General features: G+C 35.2%; 1 protein-coding gene across 13 annotated transcripts in view; it reads right to left on the bottom strand.

Annotated features, from left to right (window-relative positions):
• The window catches only part of AKAP6 (A-kinase anchoring protein 6), a 272,060-nt gene that overhangs the window by 224,144 nt on the left and 31,459 nt on the right, over nt 1–16,457 (bottom strand). For 8 of the 13 annotated variants that reach the window (XM_017820445.1, XM_017820447.1, XM_017820444.1 and 5 more), the window contains one exon: nt 13,697–13,779. The exons of 3 other annotated variants lie outside the window; for them this stretch is intronic. The gene's annotated coding sequence lies outside the window, so the exon portion shown is untranslated. Of the gene's footprint in view, nt 1–655; nt 769–2,623; nt 2,844–13,696; nt 13,780–16,457 lie in introns of all 13 variants that reach the window. 2 more of the 13 variants (XM_017820449.1, XM_017820453.1) reach the window with 2 other exon arrangements.

Here is a 16,457-nt window from a genome sequence, read left to right on the forward strand (position 1 = left end):
TTCTATCCCTTTAAGCCCAAATTTAGAAAAATTCAGAATTAAATGGTGTTATATAAAAAGTTCTGCAAGAAGACTGAATGAAATTAATATTTCAGGATGCTGAGTATTTTTCAAGTTCGTCTCTTTTCACTGTCTGTTTTTCAACTTAAACTCTGTTGCTGTAAATACTCAAAATATATTGTTAGACAAATCACTCAGTTTAAAAATATTTTTGTCTTGGACACTGCTGATCATAGCCCCAGTTTTAAAGCATAGCAACCAACTTTTCTAAAAGCCCAAACTCTCCAAGTATTTTAAGTATATTCTTTACATTTTTTCCTCCTGAAAATGAAATTTTGTTGAAGCACATGTGGTCCTTATTTTTGGATATTTATTGTTAAACATGCCTATCAGCAAAACAATCATTCACTGAATGATACAGAAACACAGGAATGGCAGCAATTGCTTCATAGTTTTTCCACAAAAAAAACCTGGCACTCTTACAGACTTTTTCAGTATGACTCAGCTCTAGTAAGGGCATTAAAGCAATTAGCAAATAGAAATTAAAACATGCTCCTGCAGAAGCAAACAAAAGCTAGTCCATGCTGCATGCAGAGCATAGTTCTAGTTTTGATACACTGAGTTTGCAATTAGCAGTCATTAGGAACCTGCTGACCTGTTTTTTGTTACGATGTGCTTGACTCTCTAATAGTGGCTCTCCAGCATTACAGCTAATGCTTCCTTAATCCTAGTTGCTCTTAAAGTCAAGTCCTTTAAATCCTTTCCTTTCTGCCAGATCCCAAGAAGTTGCAATACTTCAATTAATAATATGTGGAGAAATTTTAAAATAGAGCATTCTTTTCACATTCTTCCGAAAAATAAAGATAAAAAATCCTACAGAGGTCTTAAAACACACTGTGGATACTAATTAGCAAGGTCTGGGAAAGCTTTAAAAAGCTCACAAATGCTTGAAAGGAGAAACTTGAAGCAAGAAATTACTGAATCCAAACACTAGGACACAGATTCTTTAAATTGCTTCTTGGCAGAATAAAAAGGCATCATCATCCAACTATGCTGCGAGAAAATACAACTAAAAGGTTCTCCTGCGCACTCCAAAAAAACTGGCCCTGAAGCCGTGCGGTTATTGAAGAGCTCCTAAAATCACCGCAGAAACCGAAAGCTCCACCTCACTATCCTTCCCCCACCGCCTTCGCAATTGGAGCGAAGTGACACCATTCCCCGGGCACGCCTGCGCCGGGGAGGCGCTGGGAGTGCAGCTTTCAGGCACCCTCATGCGTCGGATATGGAAGGAAAGTAGGCGAATCCGCGATGCAGAGGTGTTTTTACAAAATTCTAATGTTGAAGTACTGAACAGCAAACATCAAGGCCCAGCAGCAACAGCAAACCTCATAGACATATCTATTTTATGCAATTTAGGGGTTGTAAAACTTGGCAAAAATACTTTTGATCAGAAGTAGGTTCTGCTTTTCAGATTACTGACCACTTGCAAGCTTTGCAGAGGTTTGCATTCACAAAATTTGTTAAGCCACAAGCTACTGAATATGACCCAATTTTCTGTTCTCCACCTATTCTCATATGGGCACTTGCATCTATTGTCCTCTAGCTACGCCCAATATTTAGGGTAGTAATTGCATACTGAAACATGAAAGATGGAAACAGCAAGGTAGAACATGGAAATCCTCATCAGTTCTAGTATTTGCATAATGTACCATTAAGTGACATATGATACATTTTCTCTAACCCATTTTCAGTTTCAAATTTGATACTGAAAGCGATTGATTTAAATGCTGGCCTTAGATTTGGCTGTATTTCTGGAATATTTTGTTTTTCCAGATTTTGTGACATCTACAGATAGTGAATTGTAGACCACTGAGTATTAGAACATATTAAAACTGAATAAATTTAGATGTGCTTTTTATACTTTGCAAAAATACTTTTTGAAAAGAGATAAGAAGTGATTCATTTCCTTCCATGCAGGGCCTCCTCCACTGCTAAAGTTCTTAATAAAACTTAAAAGCTATGCTCTACATCACAAAATCCTGGTAAAATCAATGACAGTTTTAAGTGAGCAAGCCATATTACATCAGACTCCAGCTTTCTTCTAAACCAAATCTTTTCTGTACTCAGAATAGCTGTACAGACTAGATGATTTTAAGCTTGCAGGTGGACAGATGAAAATACAAGGTCAAATGTCTTTATCAATAAAAAGTTAATCTCTCAATATTTTCAGGGCATAACATTATTTTTATAGTCACAATCAGAGTGAGAATTATGATACCATTATTTAAAAAAAAATACACCTCAAATCATTTTTTTCTGTCACTTCAAAAGCCATTGTTTCAGTCTGCTGAAAAGACATATTTGTGAACTATACAACATAGCTACCAGCTTGTACTATTTCTGGTGCGAGGAAGAAATAGATGAATTGAGTATATTTTTTGCCTTTTTTGCCTTTTAATTCTTTATATACAGTCCTATATTGTAGTGGATACTTATATGAAAGGTGAGAGACCCTGTGCAAGCACATGCACACATATGCTTTCTATCTTCATCTTTAGTAAGTATACTATGCCTAACAGATGGCTGATTACCTTCCACTAATCACACAGGCAATCTCACTTACCCCTGCTTTTCCGCTCAATCAGATGTTAGCACTTTTATGCAAAACATAGCATGTGTGTGTCAACCATAATATAGTTTATCAATCACCACAAGCCTTGAAAGACTTCTCTCACTCATTCTGCTCCCCAGTTGTTCACATTTTCCTTGATTATAAAGTGCAGGCCACATTCACTCTGCCAGCTATCAGATCATCCACATTTTCCTCCAATAGCAGTTAATTCCTGCCAAACAAAGAATCATTAAGCATTTTAAGCCATAGAGTAGTCCAATCATTGATCAGTGGTGCAGACACTGGGTCGAATGTTAATGAGCTCTAATTTCCCTTACTGTCACATATTGTTAAAATCAGCCATTAGCACTATAAAGCCACCTGTCTGTCAAGTAAACAATTCATTTCATTCTCAAAAATGCCACACAAAAAAAGAAAAACTGCGTCACTAAATAATTATGTCTGCTTGCTGACTTTGAAATCTAATGATGTAAATTTTAACATCAGATTTAATGAGCTCATTGATGTTGAATTTTCTTTAATAGATACGGTGAAAATGAATGTCCCACACAGCCAGGTAATATTAAAATGTCTTTTCCATTTCAGTAGTCTCAGGAATTCTCTGCCCAGTTACTGTATCAATTGATATAGTAGATTATATATTTATTATATATTTATAAGATAAACTGTCAGTATAATAAAAAACTGAAATGTACCATGTAAGTAACTACATATAGAGCAACTTGAATTTAATATCACAGTAACGCTATCCATGATACACTGATCCTGTTGCTGATTTCCTACCTGATTTAAAAAACAAAATAATTTCAAAAAGCTTTCAAAGAACTGAATTCTAATAGAGCAAATTTAGGTTTTTCTCTTCATATGTAAACATATTTCAAAAATACCTCCTTTACAATTATCCTATCTAGAATTCTGAACAAATCAGACAAATTTCTGTTTAGGACTGCTGGCCCTCTTATTTCACATGTGAGACTCTCAGAAGGTATATCTGATAGGGAATATGATGATGGCTCAATTCCTGCAGGATATGGACCAAAGAGCCTTGCATAGTAACGCCAACATTAAGCCTGAACACTAATGTGAATCATGATTAAAATTTTTAATGTGACTGATTCAAAGTCCATTAAAAAGTCTACCCCAAGGCTTTAATGGCAGCAAAGCCAGACTACCAATGATTAACTGTGGAAATCCCACCACGGACGTTTGAGTTCCTTATTATGTCTGTAAATCAGAGTTTAGGACACTGCAATCCTCCAACATGATCTTTGCTATCTGCTGTTTCTCTTTCTAATACAAGGTGAAGGAAAACATGAAACTTAAAAGGCAAGTGTTTACATAGAAACTGGAAATTATTGTGGCAAATCAGGGCAAGTGGAAATTCTACTGCAGGATTTAGCAAAGGATCTGTCAGAAATCAATGAGGAGACTATGAAACAAACCAATAGACCAGAAGGTCTAGATATTATATACCCAGGCAATCTGTGAGAAGCTAAGGGTGAAAAAGACAACTTACTGATTGTGGTATGCCTGATCTTCCATTTGAAACTTCTTTGGTTCTTAGGATACTAGTTTGTAAAGAAAGGTTCTGGGAATCCTTTCAGCCTGATATTTGTCAGGAAAACTAGTAGAAACTGTAGCATAATGAAGCAACACAATTTTTTAGAGGAATAGCCTCCGCTGCTTCTGAAAAACCACATTACTGTTTTCCAAACAGATGACAAAATGCTTTTGACAAGACCCAATGCCAAAAGCTAAAGGAATCTAAATAGCCATGATACAAGATGGAAAGTCCTTGAATGGACAAATAATCAAGTAAAATACTGGAAAGAGTAAACAGTGGAATGGAGCACAAATGAAGATCACAAGCAGAGTTTCACAGAAACCTCTGCTAAGCACTTTGCTTCTCAGTAAATTCATCAGTGACCTGAAAAATGGGTGAAAAATCAGGTGGAAAACATCTGCAGAAGTTTTTGAAATACTTGGGACAAATTTAAACCCTGACTAAATGCAAGACCTTACAAGGCAAAATGAAATTGAGCAACAAAATATCATATTAAGCTTAATATAGACAAATATTAAGTTATGTGTAGGGAAAAAAAACCCAGCCCTAATTGCTTGTATAGAATAGGCTCCAACATGAATGTTACACCTCAAGAACAGTGTTTCAGAAGGAAAACTACAAAGTTCCATAAAAACCGTTAACTTAATTCTCAATAGCAGAAAAAAGAAAATTAAATTTTATAAACATTTAGCAAAGGAATAGTAAATAGTCCAGAAAAAAATCATTACATCATTATGTAAATCCATGGCACAGATTCAGCATGTTATGTGCAATTGTGGCCCCCTCATCACAAAGGGAATACAATGGAGCTGGATAAGGATTCAAAAAAGGCAATTTGAAGGACAAACAGGAATATCTAAGCACTTCTGTTCAAATGAAAACTGAGCAGGCCAAGACTCAGCACTGGGAGAGAGAGAAAAAAAAAAAAAAAAAAAGGTGACTTTAAGATCACACTATCCAGAAATTTTAAATATTGCTGTTTTTCACAACCTGGACCTCTTCATTCTTCAAGAGAACCCCAACTTCTTATCAGTGACAGCAGCCATTATATTTCCTATATGGTCTTTACAGTGGTAGACCACAATTCCTTGCAGGATCTCAGTTGTTTGCGTAAACACCTTATATACTGAAAAGGGAGCTTCAGCCATCCTACTTGCCATGGTTTTTTGCAGGCAGTTCTCCAAAAGAGGTCCTGGAAGATCCAAGCAGTACCCTTTTCAGATATTCCTTTCAGGAACAACTCAGGAAAAAACCTTACACTGTAAACAGCTTCCTTTCAAAGAAAGCGTAAATGAACATTGCAAACAGTGCTGAACTCACCTCTCTCAAGTCCTGAGTTTATTTACGGTCTTCAGCTGCTTCATAAACTCCAAATCCCTGATCTAAATTAATTTCAGTATATGTATAAATCCATAAGTATGATAATCTATATGAATAAAAGCTTTGGACATAAATCCAATATACTCATAATATCAACAATTTGCACCTGAACTGTAAAGTCCAGGAATTTCATAAACTGTGGAAACTATACAGTATTACAGTCCTGCAATTAGTCAGTGGATTAACACTGGAAGTAAAGCAGAGTTCTGTTTCAGAGAGAGTTCACAGCTCAAGAGGTACCAACCATGCATCTTTACACAAGCACCAAGTTTATCTAAAAATATACTAAATAGTTCTAGTCCAGCATTAACTGCAATTATCCTTAAAAAGAACAGCTTGGAAAAAAAGCCCACAAGAACAACAAAATGAAGTCTTGCCTGAAACAGTGCATAAAATTTATATGCTCCCATCTCATATAATTTTATGTTCTCACTTATAAAAAGGCAGGGAGACTAGTTGGAAATGATCCATTAGACAACTGCTACATCAGAAAAAAATTCTACACTACAGCATGTACAGACCTTGAAAACAATTGTGTTGTGCTAGACTCATACAGACAGAGGAATGTATTCAGAGTCAAATATATTGTGATGAGTAGTTGTGTTTCCTGGTCACTTCTGACTCAGTGCAGTGAGAAACGGTATCTGGGACGTGATGTGATACAAAGAGATTAGCATTAAAATGGACAAAGACAAATTAGCTCCTTCATATTAGTTCATCATTATTTCAGCATCCTTTATTAACTAACTGCCCTACACTACCTTGGGCTTTTATTGTCCTAATTTTCACTCCAGAATGCCAGCAGTACATAGAAGACACACATAGTGGCAACTTTCACATGCTGATTCTTCAGCATACATGAGTGATTGTTTGTTGGGGGTTTTGATTTGTATTTTGGGGTAGGTTGTTTTAACCTCCCTAGATAAAGCCATTTTTGACATTCTAGTGGCCAACAGTCAGCAAAACCTTTGCAATCATAAAATATTTTTTCCCTTCACGAGCTACAAAAGTCAGATGGTGAAGGATGCAAAATAATTATTCTAGCAAGAAGGTGGTGCCTTGTTCCAAAATTTTTCTCCAGAGAGATAGTGTGAAACATCTTTTATATTGGAAGATAGCAAGATTAGGCTTCCCTGAATACTAATCTGCATTTTAAATGGTCTTTCATTACAGACAGAAACGGTGAGATGTAAGAGAGAACATTCTGAGCTGATACAGGTCCTTGACTGTCTGCCAAATCTGACCAGGCAGGAGAGCAGAAAGATCCACAATTGTTTGCTTGCATTTGAATGGACAAAATCTTGAACACTTTAGTCACTGAAAAGTTCTTTTGGAAAGTCATCCACCACCAAAATTCCAAACAGATTATTTCCACTCCCTAAAACAAAACAATAGGCAAACGTGACATGTCATTTCATATCTGTGTGTGTCACTTTCTCAAAGTGCTCATCCACTAATGGGCACCAGGGCTCCACCAACGGCATGGTGCAAAACATGAAAATCCACCTGTTTTGCAACACTAAATTTTATTCCAATAGTGCATTTAAGGGAATGTCCTCATTTCAACTTTGTGATAAAACTCAACAACTATTAATATAAAAAAACCATACTTCAATTTCAGCTACCTGAAAATATCATATCAAATCCTTCACAGAACCCTTGTACAGGTTTGCTTCTTTAATTGTATATTTACCTAGTGGCTGGGAACAGGATGTTTTTAACTGAAGGTTAATTGATTCTGCAAGACTTTTCTGCAGTTGTAAATTTGAGATAGAAAAATTCTCATATCAAAAATTTCCCATAAATAACCTCTTGAAATTCTTAGATCAATTAAATGGCTTTTGAATTTTTTCATAGGAAAAAAAAAAAGAGGGTGAAATTTTCCCTGGTTGTCAGTTGTAATTTTAGTTTGCTTTTTTCCGAACATTTTTTTTAAATTTTTTTACTCAGAGTTTTTTTGGTTTCACCATCACCCATCTTTTAAATACAATCCAAAAAAAATTACATTTTCATGTCATTGTACCTCACAAATTTTGGAAGAAAACTGTATGATAAACAGTATCAAAGGCATCTCTAAACAGGATTTAAGCATGTTTCTAACTTCATTTTGCATCTGAACTCTAGACAAGTTAAAAAATATTGGCGTTGCAAAACTTTATTATTAAATTCAAAATTGGTTTCAAGAACACTGATAGTGGACAAGGGCATTTTTAGTACCCAATGCTCTCAAATTTTCATCTCCTACACTTTTGTGAGTACACAAGTACACAATATTTACTAGCCCGCAGCACTGTTACAGACTGCTACAGACTGCATCTCCTGAGATAAGTAACACTGATTCTTATCTCTATTTGATTACTGTTTCATTAAGATCAATTTCATAGAAGTAAGTAAAATTAAACACATAAGAAAGCAGTCTTTCAAGGGCTCTTCAGCTGAACATGTAAAATTAAAGCACAAATGTTTTTATCCTTTTAAGTCATTCTCAGTTACATAACTGCTTTCTTTTACCATAAACTTGATCAGATACATTAAAATTTAGTTAAGCTAGAAGAGGAATCCAAATTTTCATGATTCTGATACTTCAGGGTATAGAATTATTTCTTTAAAACTTTAACTAGGTGTAAGATGTTAACACAGTATTTTTAATATTAGTAGTTTGGAATTAACACTGATGCTTTGAGTACAAGTGTTAGATATTATACATTATTTTCATTAGATATTATACATTAGATATTATGCATTATTTTCCAGGAGAGAAACTCTAGTTCTGACATTGTTCAAAGCGCAATCCCTGAAGAAAAAAAAAGGAAGCACCAGTGTTCACCTTGGACAATATTTTACAATGGAGGGATACAACTAGTTTAACAAAAGGAACGACAACAAAAATATAACAAAAGAGAAAAGAGAGAAAGAAAAAAGAAAGGAAGGAAGAGAGGGAGGGAGGGAGGAAGGAAAGAAGGGACAAAGAAACAAAGAAAGAAAGAAAAGAAAGAAACAAAGAAAGAAATAAAGAAAGAAAAGATAGAAGGAAAAGATAGAAAGAAAAAAGAAAGAAAGGAAAGAAAAGGAAGAAAGAAAGAAAGAAACAAAGAAGAAAGAATACTATTCAGCATAATCTATAAAATTACAAGGTATGTTTTCATTGTTTATATATGTCATTGTCTTATCACAGGAGGTACCTGCCTCTATTCTAAGGCTACATAAGGTGGACTAGATGATGTTATGACTGAAGTTAAGAAATGGCACAAGAATTCTGGAAAATATGGCTTGTAGCATCCATTCTGTCTGCATGGAAGTTGGACTCTGGTTCAGCAAGGAAAGTATAGAGATTTAAAGCTTGGAGTTTCACTATAAGGAGCAAGGACTCTAAGGAGAAATCTTGCTCTGGATACCTTTTTTTCGTTCTTCCTGCCTTCCCCAATGATTTTGACTCTTATTCTATGATAACGGGCCAAAGAGTTACCCAAACACAGTAATTTTGCAGTCAGACCAAACAGATAAGACGTTGCAGAGATCACCTTACAATACTCCGAAAAGACCATCTCAAATCTGACTTTGCACAATGGGTCCTGACCAACCTGCACTATAAGAACAGATATCACAGAACTCGACCACCTGCACAGTAGGCTGCAGCTTGATTTTTAATGTTATCTGTGGGCTGGAAGAGAAAGATGTTGGTCTCCAGCTACAGAAGAAGCTTGTATGTGAGAATAAACAGGTTTGGATATTTCTGATTCAGATCCTTGAATCCCTATCACTCATAAAGCATTGTATTTGTTGTCTGTCCCAGTATGACTGGGCTACACTCCTTGTGTACAATGAAATGTTCAGACAGTTATGGTTGTTCATTTTGGTTTATTATTTTTTCTCCTGATATAAAAAGTGCATGTAGTATCACATTCTGAGACTTCTCTGAATGGTTTCAAGCACAGAGGATTCTCCTAGAAATGTGACTAGGAGTTTATATTTTAATTTTCCAGGGCCAGAAATAATTATACTAGCCAAAATAGGATCTTAAGATGTAACTTTCTTCATAGGAGTAGCTTGAGAATGACAGATCTTACCCTGCCTGCTGCCCCCAGCAGGCGATGTTTGCACCAGCACATTTTATGAATCAAGTTGCAAAATCCTTATTCTCCACACATACATGGTGAACACTTTTTGTAAATCTGTCCTACTCACATAATTTTCTTATTATTTTCAGAATTGTACAGAAAAAATTTATAATATGAATCAATATACAGAGATGCCATAAAACAGTCTGCAGAAGGCCCATAATTTGCTATGCAAATTACATATTAGATCAAGCACCTGCAAAACCAGTAGAACCTAAATACTTTCTGAAAGCTGAAATAATGATATGAAGTAGCATTTTCTTTGGTTAAATTTCAAGTCAGTATATATAATTGCAGGTATTTCCAGTTCAGACTTTTTCATCCTACTACCAACTATGTGCATAGTACATGAAAGAGTATAAATGGGCAGAATGGAGAAATAGTAATTTATCCAGAAGTAAGACCAATTTTTTCCAATGTTATTCTTTAGTTTTGTGCTACATTATTCTATTTGATCTTCAAATTTTGTATTAAAAAAATTGTTTATTACGATGAAATAGCACCTACTCCAAAAATACACATATTGCTACAAGTCATTGGTATGTCTTCAGTTTATGTCTTTTTTTAGTAATAATAATTTTTACTCAGCAAAAGAGTGTTACGTAGATAGGCAGAATTTGTTCAGGTAGCTGTGTAAACCTACAGTTGTGAACTATATGCATGCAGGAATGTGTCTGATACTGTATTGTTCCAGAAAAATATTATTATGGAAAACCACAAAAAAGTAGAAAAATAGTGCATAGTCATTTGAAAACTATGTGCACTGTACATGCAGATAAATGATAAAGATTGCAATCTCAGATATACTTTTAATAATAATTTTTTAAGGTTGCAATGATTAAATTTATAAAAAGTCATGAAGTTCTATATGTGCTTTCCTAGCCTTAAATAGCAATTTTTTTATTGAAAAGATTATGCGTCTGTTTATGTTCTATGTAAATTTTAGTCTGGAAATTGGGATTGAAATTCCGTGAGCCTTCCTTTCACAAGATGTCACCACTTTCTAGGTTTGAAATGTTCACAAAATAGAATTTCTTCCATCACACTTACTTATTCTAGAACTAACCCAAGAATCTTGGAGGAACATAAAAGACTTAAAAACCCACTAAAAAGCTCAAAATATGTTAAACTGTTTTCTCAAGGCCATATAAAAAATTCAATAAACAAAAGTCTCTAATTCCTCCACTCCTAATACATAATTAAAAAAAAAAAAAAGTAATTTTAAATATTTAATTTTATATTATTATTTAGGGCTTCTTTCTGAGAAGTTCTGATAATTTGTAAGTTCCTTTAAGGCCTACCAAAGTCGTTAAGAATTGGCTCCTTAATTTCGTCATTACTTAACATATTGTTTACATGTATTGATTATTTTACAGTTTTATTTTGAAATGCTTCTTAGAGAGTTTCAGTTTAGTTACTTGCTGCTGCCAACCTGCTGTGGTACACTAAACCATGCAACAGTGATTATTACGGTAATACAGTATTTCAGAATACCAGTTTTCAGCATAATTTAGAATGCTAACTTTTTGCCTCAAATCTCAAGTTTTTGTTCGAGAGATTGAAAAAACCTACAGTTACCTGAACTTGTAAGATAATTACTTGGGAAGGCTCAGACCTCAATTCCAGTAACCGCATTAAATGAAGTTCACAAAAAGTAGAATTAAACTGGAGCACGTCAGCAAGCCCTGCTCAAAGCACCTCGTAAAGTTCTGTTTAAGGTGCTTTCTTTCTCAGTGGATGGCAGTTCCTAAAAGTAACAGGAGTTAGAGCTCTTCCTTTATTCAAGATTTCTGTGACCATTTGAGAATGGAGGAAAAACTACCACCGCAATTTTTTCTTACCAAATACAAGGAAGTGGTTTTCCACCAGGCACGAGTCTTCAGATTTAGCACACATGGTTTATTTGTGCATGGCAAGTAGTCAAGTATTCAATAAATTGTTTAGTTGCACAGAAAATACAGGAAAAACAATATTCTGCATGCTTGTTCTTCATACAGAACATTAGACTGGAGGAAAACCATCAAAGAATTCTGAATTGCACAACATGTATAACTAATCTGATTAGGATGAGATATAAGACACTTTCCTGACCTTAGCATCCTTCATTGGCTTACGCTGCTCTACACTGAGGTCGTGGCAAATTACAGTCAAAGAATCTCTTGCCTCACATACTGAAGGGAAAGTTATGCTCCTAGCTCTGATGGCAAATCTCTTCCACCAAAAGGAAGGTGCTACAAGCACTCAGCATGGTAAACTCCAGTCAGGCATAGGTTCTCAGGAACCTAATTTAGCAGGTAAAATATTGCAATATATGTCCAAATTTTAAACAATTTAATTTTGAAAGAATGCGTTAAAAATATTTAATGACACACTGGCAGCTCTGTTTAGTCAGCTGTTGAATTCCAATTTATATGTGTTATTCTACCTTCCTGATATACGCACGTGACTACTGACTTGAAATTTGTTCTGACCAGCAGTGGTGTATATGAAATGACATAAAGCAGTTTCTCAGAATTAAAGACCTTATCTTTTGTTCTGCTGAAATATCCACATCAAAATTAACAGTACAGAAGTGCACTTCCACTCATTAAAAGACATGTATTTTATAAATCATACCAGTACCTATTTCTATACCTCTTTCATGCCAAGGGGTCACTTCAGTGCATTGCAGGTGTAGTAAAAGTCTGTAGAAACAGACTTAAATGAAACCAAAGCAGTATAAAAAGCAATGCTATTAAATACTATTGGATTTGCACATTTCAGTCATCCCATAATTTAACCAATGTATTGAGAGTGAAATTTCTTTGGATCTACTTTTTTCTTTCTTTGCTTATGGACATTTACAGTTCTGAGAAATAGAGACAAGAATTCGAAGAAATAGTAATATGATTCAAAAATACACTATAATTACAGTTCAACAAGTTAGGGCAAGGTCCCACCTAAATATGAAGGATATAATATATATATGTAGGTATGTATTGACACTAAAATATGACAATGTAATGTTCAAAATCAGTGGCTAAAATACAACTAAAATTTAACACTGATTGGAACATATCTTTTTGCATTAAAACATCTCTCCTAGGTTATACAAAAGTAGTCTGACAGTTTTTACAAGGAAAGAGACAACCCATGAAAACATATGTGCCTGTTCTGCCTCTCTACTCTGCTCTCATGAGACCCCCACCTGTAGTACTGCATCCAGCTCAGAATTCCCTAGCAGAGGAAGGACATTGACCTGTTGGAGTGAGTCCAGAGGAGGACCACCAAGATGATTAGAGGGATGGAGCACCTCTCCTATGAAGACAGGCTAAGAGAACTGGGATTGTTCAGCCTGGAGAAGAGAAGGATTTGGGATGACCTAACTGGGGCCTTCCAGCACCTGAGCAGAGCCTACGAGATGGAGAGGGACTTTGTACAAGGTCATGCAGCAATACAACAAGAGGGAATGGTTTTAAACTGAAAGAGAATAGGTTAAATTAGATATTATGAAGAAATTCTTTAGTGTGAGGGTGGTGAGGCACTGGAACATATTGCCCAGAGAAGTTGTGGATGCCCCATCCCTGGAAGTGTTCAAGGCCAGGGTGGACAGGGCTCTAAGCCCTGGTCTAGTGGAAAGTGTCCTTGCCGATGGCGGGAGGGTTGGAACTACATGATCTCTAAGGTCCCTTCTAACCCAAACCATTCTATGATTCTTTTTAAGTCTGTTTTGATAAAAACAGCTTTGGGTCAGTAATGTCAGTTTTGTGACTATGTCTCCCTCAAACAGAAACAACCAAGTCATTAAACATTTGTTAGCTGCTTGAGCAAAGAACCAGTAAGGAAACAATCTGCAGTAAATAAGTTATCTCTGGAGAATTACCAGATGTGTTTTATTCAACGGTTGTGGGCTCCTTAAGCTACATTCTGGTTATAGGGTTTTTCTTTTTTCATTACCCATGAAAATTCATTTTGTTTTTTGGGAAATAAGTGAACAGCATCTGAAAAAAATAATTTACTTACTCAGCAGTAAGGAGGAGTGGAAGCTCAAACAAGCAGCAGAAACAAATTTGAGGGCAGCCACTTCACAAGTCCCTGAGATTTACCTGTGTAAGGTCAGATACCAGGGTTCCGAGAGAGAAAAAAAAAAAAAGAAATGAAGAAGAAGAAAGATAAGTGGTCTAGGTCATAAACTCAGAAAAGACTGTGATCCGTGATGAGCTTCAGTTATTCTAGAGCCTAGAAAATGACAGACAGCAATATTCCAGCTGTCGGAAAGCTACCAGTAGAAACAGTGGAAAATGCTGGAAATGTCTGTGTTCCCAGCAACTGTAGAATTAAATGCTATTTACAGAGCCTGCCACAAATGATAACATTTTTTCCAGAAAAATCTTGAAATCTGTGAAAAGATGAGAGGGAGGAGGGGAGAGATGAACAATCTACTGGGAAGGTTTCCTCTGCAGTTGCCAAAATGTGACACAGTTAAGATGACATGGATATTTCCTGCATCACTGTTCTAATTGGTAACTACACCCCTTGAACATTTTAAACAGAAACAGATGTTTCTGTCTTAAACAAATGTATTTTGCAAAGTAAAAGGAAAACAGCATAATGGATGAATGGATCTTTGTCTTTTATGTTGAGAAAAATTGATTTTGCATGTATCATAGATAACTCTTTGTGGAATGAAAACTATGACAATTTAAAACTCCTCTGATCTTAGAATAATAATTTATAATGGACAGTGTAATAAGATGATTGTCCTTCCCAAGCACAAACCATGTCAGACACCTTCACTCTCGTACTGACTCTGCATTTGTTGAATCAGCAGATCACCTTCCTGTGCCTCTGTTTCCACTCTTTTATGAGCAAGTTCCTTGGGCCAATAACTCTTTTCAATACACACCCGAGGTAAAAAAATGGAGCCAAAAGATATCTGTGAATTTTAAGCATTAAAAATTATAAACAATAACTTGTCCCTCCAGGTAACATGAGTTCATTCTCTGGTGACAATGAGGTATAGTGGAACACTTTAAGTGGAAAATTAGGGACGCCTTATTTATGAAGAGCAACCCAGTTTCACTCATATTAAATAATTTAAAAGGAGGACACACATACAATTGCTGAGCAATAATCTTTTTCATAGTTCCTTTCTGGGACAAAATCCCCTATCACTTGCTTAAGTAGTAACACAAAGCTATGAACAAAACAGAGTGAATACAAAGACCCAGCACAGCTCCTCCAACTTCAGCTCTAACTCTGCTCTTCTTACCTATGACATGATTTATTTATTTTTTTACTGTACTGCATTTAGCAATCTGTTTGAACTACACTAGGAGTCTGAATGCTCTTGTCTACATGCCATAAATTACATCTAATTTGTTAACCAGACTTATGCTTTCCTGGAAGTCATCTTGGAAGCCAAATTTCAAAAGCATTTTCTTCCATTTTGATTATCATAATCAAGTATTTGGCATGGTGGTTTTATTGTCTCTTCCAGTTGGTATAAGATTATTAATAGTAACTATTTATCAATAACAACTATTTTGGATATGTTAAGACATGCTAGTATTATGGGTCTTATAAAAAGTCTCTGTGTGAAGATTTAATGAAGTTTTTTCAAATGTATGTTTATGGTAGCTCTTCAGAGATAATTTGTGGGAAGTGCTTCAAAAGGAAGAAAATGTCTATTAATGACTTTTAATATTTTTATATGACAATCAGAAAGATTGCTGATAGAATTAGTAAAAATCTCCATTATGAGGAAATAGCTAGGATTTCAAAGAAAAAAATTACCTAAATTTATAATAAAATAATAATAATTTTATGTTTTACCTATACATTTGTATTTATGTGTTTCTTTGTGCTTGTAAATTTCAAGTTCAACATCAGTTATAGATTTTGACCAAAAATGCATACGTACAGTATTTTTAAATTATATATATTATCACAGTCTTGCAAGAAGTGTAACACCTGAAATCCACAGGAAAAGCAGCTGTAAGTTTGCCATGAATTGGAGAATGAAATTGGGAAAAAAAAAAAAGGATTCTTGTCTCTTCCATTCCCTTACAATCTTTTGGGCTCATGCTTACATCCAGTCATGAAATGTAGCTGTTCACAGCCCCATATAAACAGCATATCTGCATCCAACATGAATACAAAGCATTTTCTCATAGATTTGATCATATCTGTGTTCTGATTAATATTTTGAAGTCCTTATAGTTTTAACAGCTCTGTACTCATGCTTTCTTCATATTCTTTTCCCTTCAATATTTTAGTCATTTTCCTTTTCTGGCTTACTGAGAATTCTGGACTACATTAAAGCATTCTAGAGAAATACCAAATCACATGCATAACTGACTTATGTAAATTGTCCATCTAAAGTCATATGTCTTATCTGTTCATGTGGCTAAGATCTTGGCTGTGTCAAAGCATTTTTATGGCTAAAGGCAGCATTTTATTGGTACAGGCAGCATTAGCCTCACTGCTGCCTATTAAACTCAAAATATTTTATTCTCAGGTGAGCAGCATTAAACTCATATTGGGTGTTTTTGAGAATCTCCTCACATTTTCTGTTGTCACAGGCACACCCACAAAGATCCAGTACCCACAAATTAAAAAGGATAATCGATAGGATTTATTGTACAAATCTTTCAGTGTTTGTGCTTGACATTCTAGCCAATTTATGAAGACAATCCTGCTCACTTATTATGGAACTGATTGGGGAAGGGGCTGAACTAAATAAGCATAGTATACATGGCTTTATGCAAAGACTAATAAAAAT

This window comes from Lepidothrix coronata, unplaced genomic scaffold (assembly GCF_001604755.1).
Source record: "Lepidothrix coronata isolate B3197 unplaced genomic scaffold, Lepidothrix_coronata-1.0 Scaffold83, whole genome shotgun sequence".
Classification (NCBI taxonomy): Eukaryota; Metazoa; Chordata; class Aves; order Passeriformes; family Pipridae; genus Lepidothrix; species Lepidothrix coronata.